The sequence below is a fragment of the Molothrus ater genome, chromosome 35 (assembly GCF_012460135.2).
Source record: "Molothrus ater isolate BHLD 08-10-18 breed brown headed cowbird chromosome 35, BPBGC_Mater_1.1, whole genome shotgun sequence".
Lineage (NCBI taxonomy): Eukaryota > Metazoa > Chordata > Aves > Passeriformes > Icteridae > Molothrus > Molothrus ater.
In genome coordinates, this window is record NC_071662.1 from 713,351 (window position 1) to 724,880 (window position 11,530).

The 11,530-nt window shown below is 52.5% G+C and overlaps 1 pseudogene; it reads right to left on the minus strand.

Moving 5' to 3' along the window:
* Nucleotides 1-9,673: 9,673 nt before the first annotated feature.
* On the minus strand, nucleotides 9,674-10,607 carry LOC118700711 (olfactory receptor 14J1-like; annotated as a pseudogene).
* Between the last annotated feature and the right edge of the window lie 923 nt (nucleotides 10,608-11,530).

The following is an 11,530-nucleotide window of genomic DNA, read 5'->3' on the forward strand; positions in this document are numbered from 1 at the left end:
TCTCACCTGCCTTCCAAACACTGGGGCTCTGTGCTTTCCTTCCAATGGAAAAGAACTGTCCTTCTTGTCCCAGTGTCCATGGCCAGAATTAAATTCCACCTCCAACACTGCCTTACTCTGAGAGACTGGAGGAGATTGTTGGCCCAAAACATTTCATGTGTGGGGAGGAAGGGGCAGGTCCAGCCTTGCCCTGCCCTGGAACCCCAGCCCTGCCCTGCCCTGGAACCCCAACCCCCCCAGAGCCTCTATCCCAGCCCAGCAGTGGCTGCAAGTCCCTGGTACAGCACAGGCAATGCTCCACAGCCACCTCTGCAGCCCCAGCCCAGCTCCTGAGGGACCAAATGAGCCCAAGCCGCACCTGGGGGAAGGGCCCAGGGAGACCAAGGGATATTGAAGGCTGACCACAAGGCCAGCACACATCTTGACCCTACCTCCTCTTGGAATTTCCAACTGAACAGTGCTGGAATCCAGGAGTTGGTAGCTGTGTGTGTGCTTCTCTGTACCTTTTTTGTCTTTTATCTCTTTCTGTGTCTTCTGTTTCTGTGCTCCTGCAAATTTTGATTAACATTAAATTGAACAGGCTTAGAGTTTGTGAAGTTGAATGGGCCAAGTCAATGCTTTGAAAAGTGTTTTTTGTTGACTGAGTATCTGTTGTAGCTTGACATTAGAAGAATTTTAAAAAGTAATACAAAACTTCTTGTGTTACTGACAATCTGTTAAACCACTGAGACACTGAACACGCCTCTGTGAAACACAAATGTTAAAGATGAAAAAACCCAGGAACCTCCTCTTTCTTTTCCAGTCAACAAAGAAGTAGCGGGCCCTGGCCTTGGCCCCCAGCTCAACCAAACCAAACCAAACCAAACCAAACCAAACCAAACCAAACCAAACCAAACCAAGCAACCCTGCCGTGGGCTGAGCCCCTTCCTCCTTCCCCAGGCCACCCCCTCCCCATCGGCCCCACTCTGACCAAACCAAACCCCAACAACTCCCAAACAGGAAAACACAAGAGGCTACAAAACCCCAACCAGAACAAAGCCAGCCACAGCCATTAAAATCTTACCATCAAGTCCCCTCTCCCAACACAACTAAAACGAAAAACCCCTACAACCCATACAAAATAACCCTACAACTAAAAACCTAAACATAAAAAAGCCAAAAACAAACCATAAAACCAATCCTAACACAACCCAGCCACAACTTCCACCACAAGTTACCAGCAGGTCAGTTGTTAATCCTTTCAATACTTCAATCCTCCCTCAGGTAAAAGAAAAAACCAAAATATGAACATATAAAAAACAAAATACAAGCATATAAAAAAATAACATAAAACCATCAAAGTCAGTAAAGAAGAAATTAAAGCCCAAAATAAAAAAGAAGAAAAAAAAAACCTAAAATCCTCTTATAAACTACAAAGAGAAAACCTTTTTTTTTTATAACACATAAAGTATAAAATATTCAAATTAATTTCAAACAAAAACCTGCATACTAAAAAAAAACAAATGTTAAAATAACTAATTTCATAAAAAGTTTAAATGGGGGGGAGGAAAAGTAATCCAGTATCCCCAAGAGAAGATCTCTATTCCCAGAAATAAAAATAATTTTGAATGTAAATAATAAAAACTTATACCTTTAAATAACTCATCTTTAAAACAAAACCCCATAAGTTTACATGGCCCATCAACAAGCTGTAAAAAAGCTTGTAGCAATGAAAAGAACTTCACAAGAACAAAGTTCCCCAGACAACTGTTATCCATGACAAAATTAAGAACCACAAAAAAACTTTTTCCTCTTGTAAAAAAATCTCCATAACCTTAACAAGAAAAACTTCTCTCCCTAAGTAAACTAAAAAAAGACTATTCTAGAAACAGCAAACTAACTAGAAATGTTAAATTTACTTTCTTTACACTCTCAGTAAAAAGAAAAAGTTGTAAACAAAAAAAAAGTGTTCTAAAGAGTTTATTTTATTTTTTACTACCCTTTTTCTTTTTTAATTTCTAGTTATTAAAATTTTCTTTATACCCTTTTAAAATTTTAAGCCTACTTTACCATTCTCGTATTCCTATCTCAAAACAAAATAAACACATAAATAATTAACCGACACTAAAACCCGCCACACTCATCAATCCATTAATTAAGAAATCTCAAAATTAGAAAAACCTTAAATTAATAAACTAAAACCACTACAATGCTATATAAACATTTTGCCAAAGTTTCTCTGATTTTCTAAAGTTGCCAGTAAAGGTTTTTTGGTTGTTTTGAGCTCCTGAGAATCCCTTGTTGGTATTTCTCCAGGGAGTCCAACTCAGAGGACACAAACAATTGCAGTTCCATTTAAATGTCTCCTTGAGAGAATTGTTTAGTGGATGGGAGTCAGGGCTTGTGTGTGCTGCTTGGCCCAGCCCAGGCAGGGCTTTCCCAGCCACATTCCACACTCCATTGCCCAGCTGGAGCCGCTGGTGCCTCTGAGTTGTGCTGCCCCAGCCCCAGGGACGCTCTCCTTGTCTGCCCATTCCCCCACGGTCTCTGGGCAGGGATGGCCTCCGTGGGGGCTGCTGACATCCTCAGCAACTTGGAGGCTGCTGCTGAATTTCCCCGCTCCAGAGGCTTGTTCAGCCTTCAGCTCTTCAGTGCAGGAATTCAGTGTCCCAGGGCTCATGAACATTCAGAACACCTGAACAAGCCAAGCCTCTGGGAATCATTTGATTTTAATTTTCAAATCCTTTGTAGTTAAGTAGATCTCAGTAGTGTATTGAAACTGAATACATGATATTTAAAAAGACAGCGAGAAAAGATTTTTTAGGTCCTGTTTAGTTTTGTTTTCCTGTTAATTCATTGATATGTGCAATCTCCAATTGACACTGAATCCAAGCACCTCCTCATGCAGTTTGAATAGATATGAAAATCAAGACCCTTCCTGGCTGACAATCAATCAGACTCTGTCCCTACCCCCACCCCACCATTTCCCCCATCCAAGCCCTGGCACTCAGAGCAGCCTTGTGCAAATCTGAGCTCCCTCCAGCCCAGGCTGCACCTGCAGCTTTCAGCTCCTTGGCTCCAACTCCCACCTGCTTTCCTTGCAGAAGGAGCTGCCTGAGACACAGAGGGATGTTAATTTCTTTTCAGCCAGCAAAGCCAAGGGAAGGCACAGATCCATCAAATGCCAAAGTCATTCCTCTGCTGGATATTAAATCTGCTTTCCACAGCAGACAGTCTCAGAGCAATGGAAAACACCTTCTGTGCCCAGCACAGATCCCAAGGTCCCCCCAAACCCTCCCTGCCCCGATTCTTCCCAGATTTGCTTTTTGCACACACGAGTCACAGGCTGAAGTCAGGAGCTCCCTCCATGCCCAGAGGGAGGAAAAGAGAGAAAGGGGATGAAGAGCTCTCCTGTGCAGAGCCAAGGTCCAAGTGCAGCCCCAGCAGTGGGAGCCACAACTCATCAGGTTTGTGTCCTTTGGGCTCAGGGCCTGGTGACACTCAGAGGCACAGAAAGGTTTCTTGCCAACAAACACAAGTTGAACATTTGAACAGTTTAATAACCATCACAGCAATTCCCTTGGCAGTCTGGGATGTCCCAGTAGCATCTGACATGTCCACCATCCCCCAAGGCTTTCTGACCAGGAATAGTTTTTAAGGAAATACATAAGAAATGGAAATTCTGTGATAGGTATAACCACAGCGAGATATTCAATTCATATTTTTTTTAACTTGAGAGATTTGGCCACTCCCTGAAGTTCAAAGCATGAAACCAGTCAGTTGACAGGTGCTCAAATTACCAGAGAGCATCTGGAGGAGGAAATCTGAGAGCAGCAGGAAGGACATAGATCCAGCTGGTTTAGTGAAGAGATGTCCTTACACATGACCATTTAACCCGGAGGGCTGGAAACATCTGAAGGAAATCAGAGATTAAATATTAGACTGAATATTGGGCACACAAGTAGATGGGAAGATCAGTATTTCTTCTCTTTCTGCCATCAGAGTAAACTTCCAGGAAATCCTCCTTCCTGGTGGGAAAACTCTGCCATTTCTTAAAAGTACTCAAATGGCCCTGATAATAAAGATTTGCTGGTATATAATGAAACTAACCAGTATTAACACCTGTTCCCATTTCCAGGCAGACATCAGCTGTGTGCCCAAGAACAGGCAGTGCCACTTGTGCCCTGAGGTGCCCAGCTGGGATTGGATCTCTCCGAGAGCACCTGAGGGACAGCAGAGCACCTTGCAAGCTGCAGGTCCCTGACAGCCCCGCAGGGCTCCTGTCCCATCAACATCTGCTCTGCTCCTCCAGTCTGAAACAGGGCCCAGCATGGTGCCGGGATCATCAGAGAGCTGAGGTGTGTGCTGGAATTCAATGGCCTCCCCATCCTGCAGCAGCCCTGCATTTCCCTGCTGCAGCCTTGGTCTCCAGCCCAGCCATGGAGGCTCTTTGGGCTCTGGAGTGTTGCTGCAGCCCCCAAGGGCAGCTGAGCTCTGCCTTTGGCACAGTCAGGCCTGGCCAGCGCAGGCCATGCTCAGCAATTGCTTGTGTGTGCCTGGCCTTGCTGTCAGCCCCGGCAGCGGCTGCGTGGCCCCTCTGTGGCCCTGTGCTGGCCCAGCCATGGTGGCCCAGCCTCTGTGCAGGCCCAGCCCAGGCGGCTGGGAACGGCCCCTGTGCCGTGGTGCCCACAGCAGCCTTGGGGCTCTGTGCCCCATGGCCTCCCTGCTGGGCAGCCTCTGCCAGCTCCTGCAGAGCCCCTGGCACCTGTGGGGCTGCACAGACAGCCCTGCCCCGGGCTCTGCCGGCCTCTGGGCCAGCAGAGAGGCAGCCAGGGCTGGCCATGGCTGGGAACAGGCCCTGAGCCCCGCAGGAGGATGGAGCTGGGCCACAGCCAAACTCAGCCCAGGCCAAAGCTGGGCTCAGCAGCCTGGGCTGCCAATGCATGGGCACAGAGGCTGGTGATGACAAATGTCCTGGGCCCCCTCCCTGCTCTGTCCATGCCACCAAGGGCACAGAGCAGCCTCCTCTCTGGGCCACTTGCCTGTTTGCAATGCCTTGCACAGGCGCTGGCCCTGCCCCACAAGGCCTGGCCTGAGTCCTGCCCCTGCACGCTCAGCCAGGCTGAGATGGACACTGATGGTTTCTGGGCCAGGCTCTCGGAGCCCGGCCCAGCTCCCTGCAAGCTCTGCCAGCTGCCCTGAGCTCTGGGCAGCACCAAGGGCCTCTCTGAGCCCAGCCCAGCCCAGCTGGCTCTGGTCCCACAGCTCTGCTCAGGCCAGGCTGCTCTGGGCACTGGCCCCACGGCCTCAGCCCCTGCCAAGGGCACAGCAGCAACTGCAGCTGCCACAGGACTCAGCCCCAGCCATGGGGGAAGGTGCTTGGCCAAGGCCAAAGGAGGCTCCCTGGCTGCCCTGCTCCCCTCAGCCTGAGGTGCTGAGAGCTCTGCAGCCCCTGCTGCCATCCCATCTGCCCAGGGCAGCACAAGAGCCCCGGCCTTGGGGCCCTCAAGAGCTGCTCCTTCTCCAGGCCCAGGGTCCATCGCAGAGCTGGGTCAGCCCCAAAGCTGTGCCCATTTCTGTTCATTGCTGCTCTGATGGGCATTGATCCTCAGCCACTCGGAGGCTGCTGATGAATTTTACTCCTCCAGAGGCCTTGTCTTTTTTGAGCTCTTCATTTCAGGAATTCAGTGAGAAAAGCTCATAAATATTGGTTTGAAACACCTGAACAAGAAAAGCCCATGGGAATAATTGAAGTTTTCAATTGTTCTGTATTTAAATAGACATAGTTCAGAAGTGTATTCAAAGTGAATATGCTATATTGAAAATAATGCAGAGAGAATTGTTTTGCCTGTTGAAGTTTTCTTTTCCTGTTTATAGATTGATATCAGCAATGTCCAATAGATATTGGCCCCCAGCACCTCCTCATGCACTCTGAACAGATATGAAAATCAAGACCCTTCATGGCTGACAATCAATCACACTTTGTCCCTATCCCCTCCCCACCATTTCCTTCACCCAACCCCTGGCACTCAGAGCAGCTGAGGAATGGACTCACATCCAGGGGTGTCCCCAGGGCTCAGGACTGGGGACAGACCCATTCAATCTCTTTACTGCTGATCTGGACGAGGCCATCGAGGGCACCCTCAGTCAGTTCCCAGGTCAGCCCAAGCTGGGTGGGAGTGTGGCTGTGCTGGAGGGCAGGAAGCTCTGCAGAGGGATCTGGACAGGCTGGAGCCAAGGGCCCAGGACAATGGGATGAGGTTCACCAAGGCCAAGGGCCGGGTCCTGCCCTGGGCTCACAACCACCCCAAATCCCTGGCCATGCCCTGCCTCTGATCCCCACAGCCTGTCCTTTTTCCTTCATCCCTCCTTTGCCAGGGACTTTCTGGGACAAGGGAGCTGTGCTCTGGGGATGGAGGGAGGTGCAAGTGCGGCCACTGGAGTGGGAACCACAACTCATCAGGTTTGTGTCCTTTGCAGGTCAGGAAGGTGAGACTCAGGGGCACAGAAAGTTTCTCTTCATGGCCAACAGACCACAGTTGAAGAGGACACAATTTAATAACAATCACGCTCTTCCCTGAGCTATGTGCAACGTCCCAGCAGCATCTGATGAGTCCACCACCCACAAGGGATTTCCATCCTAAAAGTAGTTTTAGGCAAACGTGGTTCTGTGACAGATATAAACACAATTAAGTTCTTGTATCAGGATGCTCATCCTGGAGTGGGGGCAAAACAGCTCCAACAATTCCTGATTTGCAAAGCTGTCAGTGGTGGATGGAGAAGGGAGGTCAGGCTGCTCTTGGTGCTGAGGAAATGCTGAAACCAGCCTGACTCATTTCACCTCCTCCTGTCCTGGCTGATCTCCCCTCTTTCCCCTTCCACCCATTGGCTTTTGTCTCCCACCAGGCCCCCGGTGAAGAGCCTGGCTCTGTGTTCTCCATCCCCTCCTCGCTGGCACTGCCAGGCTGGCATGAGGAGCCCCTCAGCCTTCCCTGCTCCGGGCTGGACAAGCCCAGCTCCCTCAGCCTCTGCTCACAGCCCAAGGGCTCCAGCCCCACCTTGGAGGCCCTTCCCAGACCCTGCTCCAGCTGCCAGACATCTTTCCTGCCCTGGGCAACCCAAACCAGGCCACAGTGACCTGGATAATCCCTGTCCTTGATGTCCTGGTCACACAGCCCTGGCCCCTTGTCCCGATGTCGGGCTCTGGGGTGGATCCTGTGGAACATCCTTTGGTGGAGGCTGTGGCTCCAGGTGGGCCGGGGGGATCCCGGGGGACAGGGACCCCGCTGGGCATGGACAGCATTGGACTTGTTGGGAGAAACTGTGAGGGGGAGCTGGGGCAGAGTGACCAACCCAGTGACCTGACACAGCCCCTCTGGGATGTCACACAGCCCCTCTGGGATGTCACACAGCCCCTCTGGGATGTCACAGCCCATTCTCTAATGTCACACAGCTGCTCTGTGATGTCACAGCCAACTCAGTGATGTCACAGAGGCAGTCTATGATGTCACAGCTTATCAATGACCTCACATGCCCCACTCTCTGATGTCATACCCCACTCTGTGACCTCATGTTACCAGATGATCAATTGCCTACACCAGGTGAGCTGACACCTGGAGCTTGTTCTCCACAACCCCAGGCCTATGGAAGCCACACAATGCCCATTGTGTGAGAAGGGGAACTGGAAGTTCAGCAGCCTCAGTGTCCTACCAGCTCAGCCAGGCCCACTGGAACATTGGGGTCCACGACCACCAGGGACCACCAGAGAGACGCCCAGTGGCTCCTGGCCTGGATAAGGAATGGTGTGGCCAGCAGGAGCAGGGCAGGGATTCTTCCCCTGTGCTCAGCACTGCTTGGGCAGCACCTCAAGTGCTGTTTGCAGTTCTGAGCCCCCCAATTTAGAAAGGACATGGAGGGGCTGGAGCGTGTCCAGAGAAGGGCAACAAGGCTGGGGAGGTGTCTGGAGCACAAGTCCTGTGAGGAGCAGCAGAGGCAGCTGGGGTTGTTTATCCTGGAGAAGAGGAGGCCCAGGGGACACAAGGCAGTGTCAGGGCACAGGTTGGACTTGATGATCTCCAAGGTCTTTTCCAGCCTTGTTGATTCTGGGATTCTCTGAAACCACCACTGGAGCAGTTGCAGGATGAGCCCTGGGCCTCCTCTTCAGCAGCTCCAGCAGCCCAGGTCCCTCAGCTTCTCCTGGCAGCCCCAAAGCCCATCCTGACAGTCTGGCAGAGCCTCTGCAGCTCCTCCTCATTGCCCAGAACAGGGAGCCCCAGAGGCAGACACAGCAGCCCAGATGTGCCCCCCTGGCCTGGGGTGCCTCTGGCAAGGGAGCAGCAGGAGGCACTGCAGGAGCCTGCAGACAATTCCTGCAGCACTTGTAGGATGATCCTGCTGCCCAAGGGACGTTCCCATGGGGCCAAGTCAGGAACTGCAATGGGGAGTGGGGCCAGAGAGGAAAGGGCAAACAGGGATGGGCTGTTTGCAGGGGAGGGAAAAGAGGTGGGCAAGAAGAAGAAATTTGTTCAAGGGAAGAGTAAAGAAAGCAGAGGTGAAGGAAAGGAAATGCTGAGGGCAGTTTGGGGGTGGATGCCAGGCAGCCCTGGCTCTGAGCAACAGCGTCTGCAGTGGCACAGGAAACTCCCAGCTGATGGGAACAAACTTTCTGGCTGAGTGCAGAGGCCAGGACAAAGCTGAGTGGTTTCCCTGGTGTCCCCCAGGCCTTGCTGGCCCCAGGGGCTGATGGCATTTGTGCTCCCTCAGGTTCATGTCCCCACAGCAACAGCATGGGGGTGCTGCCCCTGCTGTGTGCAATGCAAACAGGGGCTGCTGAGCCAGTGCTGCCGTGTCTGTGCCTGCAAGGATGGGGCACCTGTGTGAGCTGTGGGAGAGGCCAGGGCTGCAGAGGGGGGATGTTGTTGGCAGCTGCATGAGGACGCTCTGGGACGCTGCCCTGGCCTGTGCAGCGCACTGGGCATGGATCAGCCCCTGCTCTGCTGCTCCTTCCCGTCTGCCCCAGGGCCCTTGCAGAGCCCCAGCCATGCTGTTTGCCCCCAGCCTGCCCACGGCCAGCCTGGGGCTGCTGACGGGGGTTTCTGTGCTGAGCATTGGCCTGGCCATGTTCTTGAGAGAGCCTGGGCAAGGAGCCTGGAGCCCCCAGGGCCTGGCCTGAGGCGTCAGCGCTGCCCCAGCAGTGCCCATGGCCTGTCCCTGCTGCAGCCCCGGCACTGCCACCCCCAGGGCTGTGCCCAGCCCCGAGAGCACTCAGGCCCTGCAGCAACACCAGGGCCACCAGGGCAGTGGGGCAGGGCCATGGCAGCAGCACTGGCAACACCAAGTGCTGCTGCTGCTGCTGGGGACAGCTGCTGGGCCAGCACTGATCTGCCCCAGCTCTGCACACAGACATTGCTGCTGCAGCTCCAGAGAAGGCAACGCAAGGGCATCTCTGCAGAAAACTTTGCTAGGAGTTCCTTTAGTTCCTTTAAAGCCACCAAAAGCACAGCCCCTCATTGACAAAGTCTGTGGCCACAGGGAAGGTGGAGAGAAACAAAATGAGAAATGGCACAATAAATGACATTTATATGTAGACAATATGGAAAAAGTAAAACAAAGAGAAAAAACCTCATAACCGAACCAACAAGAAGTATCAAAGATGATTTTTATTACAATTGATTTGCAGAAATTCTCCAGCAGTTTAATGTTCCTTAAACCATCCAGTCATCATTTTGCACACTGCAGCCTTGAGCTCCTGGTTCCTCAGGCTGTAGATGAGGGGGTTCAGGGCTGGAGGCACCACCGAGTACAGAACTTACAGGGCCAGATCCAGGGATGGGGACGAGATGGAGGGGGGCTTCAGGTAGGTAAGCATTGCAGTGCTTAAAAACAGAGAGAGCACAGCCAGGTGAGGGAGGCAGGTGGAAAAGGCTTTGTGCCGTCCCTGCTCAGAGGGGATCCTCAGCACAGCCCTGAAGATCAGCACATAGGAGAAAACAATGAACACAAAACAGCCAAAACCTAAACAGGCACTGACAGCAAGAAGCCCCAATTCCCTGAGGTGGGATTTGGAGCAGGAGAGCTTGAGGATCTGCGGGATTTCACAGAAGAACTGGCCCAGGGCATTGCCATGGCAAAGGGGCAGGGAAAATGTATTGGCTGTGTGCATGAGAGCAGTGAGAAAGCCACTGGCCCAGGCAGCTGCTGCCATGTGGGCACAAGCTCTGCTGCCCAGGAGGGTCCCGTAGTGCAGGGGTTTGCAGATGGACACGCAGCGGTCATAGCACATCACTGTCAGGACATAAAACTCTGTTGCAGCACAAAAAAAAAAAAAAAAAGAGCTGAGCAGCACATCCAGTGTAGGAGATGTCCCTGGTGTCCCAGAGGGAATTGTGCATGGCTTTGGGGACAGTGGTGCAGATGGAGCCCAGGTCAGCGAGGGCCAGGTTGAGCAGGAAGAAGAACATGGGTGTGTGCAGGTGGTGGCCGCAGGCTACGGTGCTGATGATGAGGCCGTTGCCCAGGAGGGCAGCCAGGGAGATGCTCAGCAAGAGGCAGAAGTGCAGGAGCTGCAGCTGCCGCGTGTCTACCAATGCCAGCAGGAGGAAGTGCCTGATGGAGCTGCTGTTGGACATTTGCTGTGCCTTAGCATGGGGATCTGTAAGAAACGTGAACATTTATTGGCTGGATTTGTAGAGGACTTGAAATATCCCAGCACAGGCTGGGGGCACTTTCCCCCCACTGCCTGCCCAGGGCTCTGCTGCCTGGAGCTGTCCCTGCCAGCAGCTGCTTCCCTGTGCCCAGGGCTGGGCCCTGCCAGTGCTGCCAGAGCCTAGCCCAGCCCTGGGGGCTCAGCTCTGCCCTGCAGAGCCCTCCCAGCTCAGGCACTGCCCAAGGACACCTCTGGCTCTGCAGGCTCTGATGGCAACGTCAGAGTAACCCTGAGGAGGCTGGAAAAGCAACACTGATGCTGCCTCTTAGGGGTCCTTTGCTGATTTCCTTAAGTGCCTGGTTTATAGAGATCTGGGAGATTTTGTTTTGTTTTGGGTTTGGTTTTTTTTGTTAATATCATCCTGACCTGAGAGATGAATATCTATGTGCAATTTCCCATCCTGGCAACCAGAGCAGAAGATAAAAAAGCTGGATTTTCCCTTTTATGCAGCCCTTGCCTTGCTGTGCTCCCGGTATAATCTCCTTGGAAATGTTCTGCAGTTCAATGCCATGCTGGGAGCAGTCCTGAACCATGCAGCATCCTCCCCACACAAGGAGAACACTTCCAAGCCTCACCAGCTGTCTCCTGCCAGGCAGATCTTGTCCCCCAGTGCTGGCAGCAGCTGCCAGGGCTGGCTGAGAGCTGTCCCTGGCAGGCAGCAGAGTCCCTGCCCCAGCACAGCGCCCTGGGCTGCAGGACCCTGCTCTGCAGGACAGCCCTGGGCACCCCTGGCTGCTCTGCACAAGAGACAATCAGAGAATGTACTCACAGGCTCTGCAGGCATTGGCATGTTCCAGCTTGAGGAGATGGCTCCAGAAGCTGCAGCTGCATTGTCCTGCATCCAGA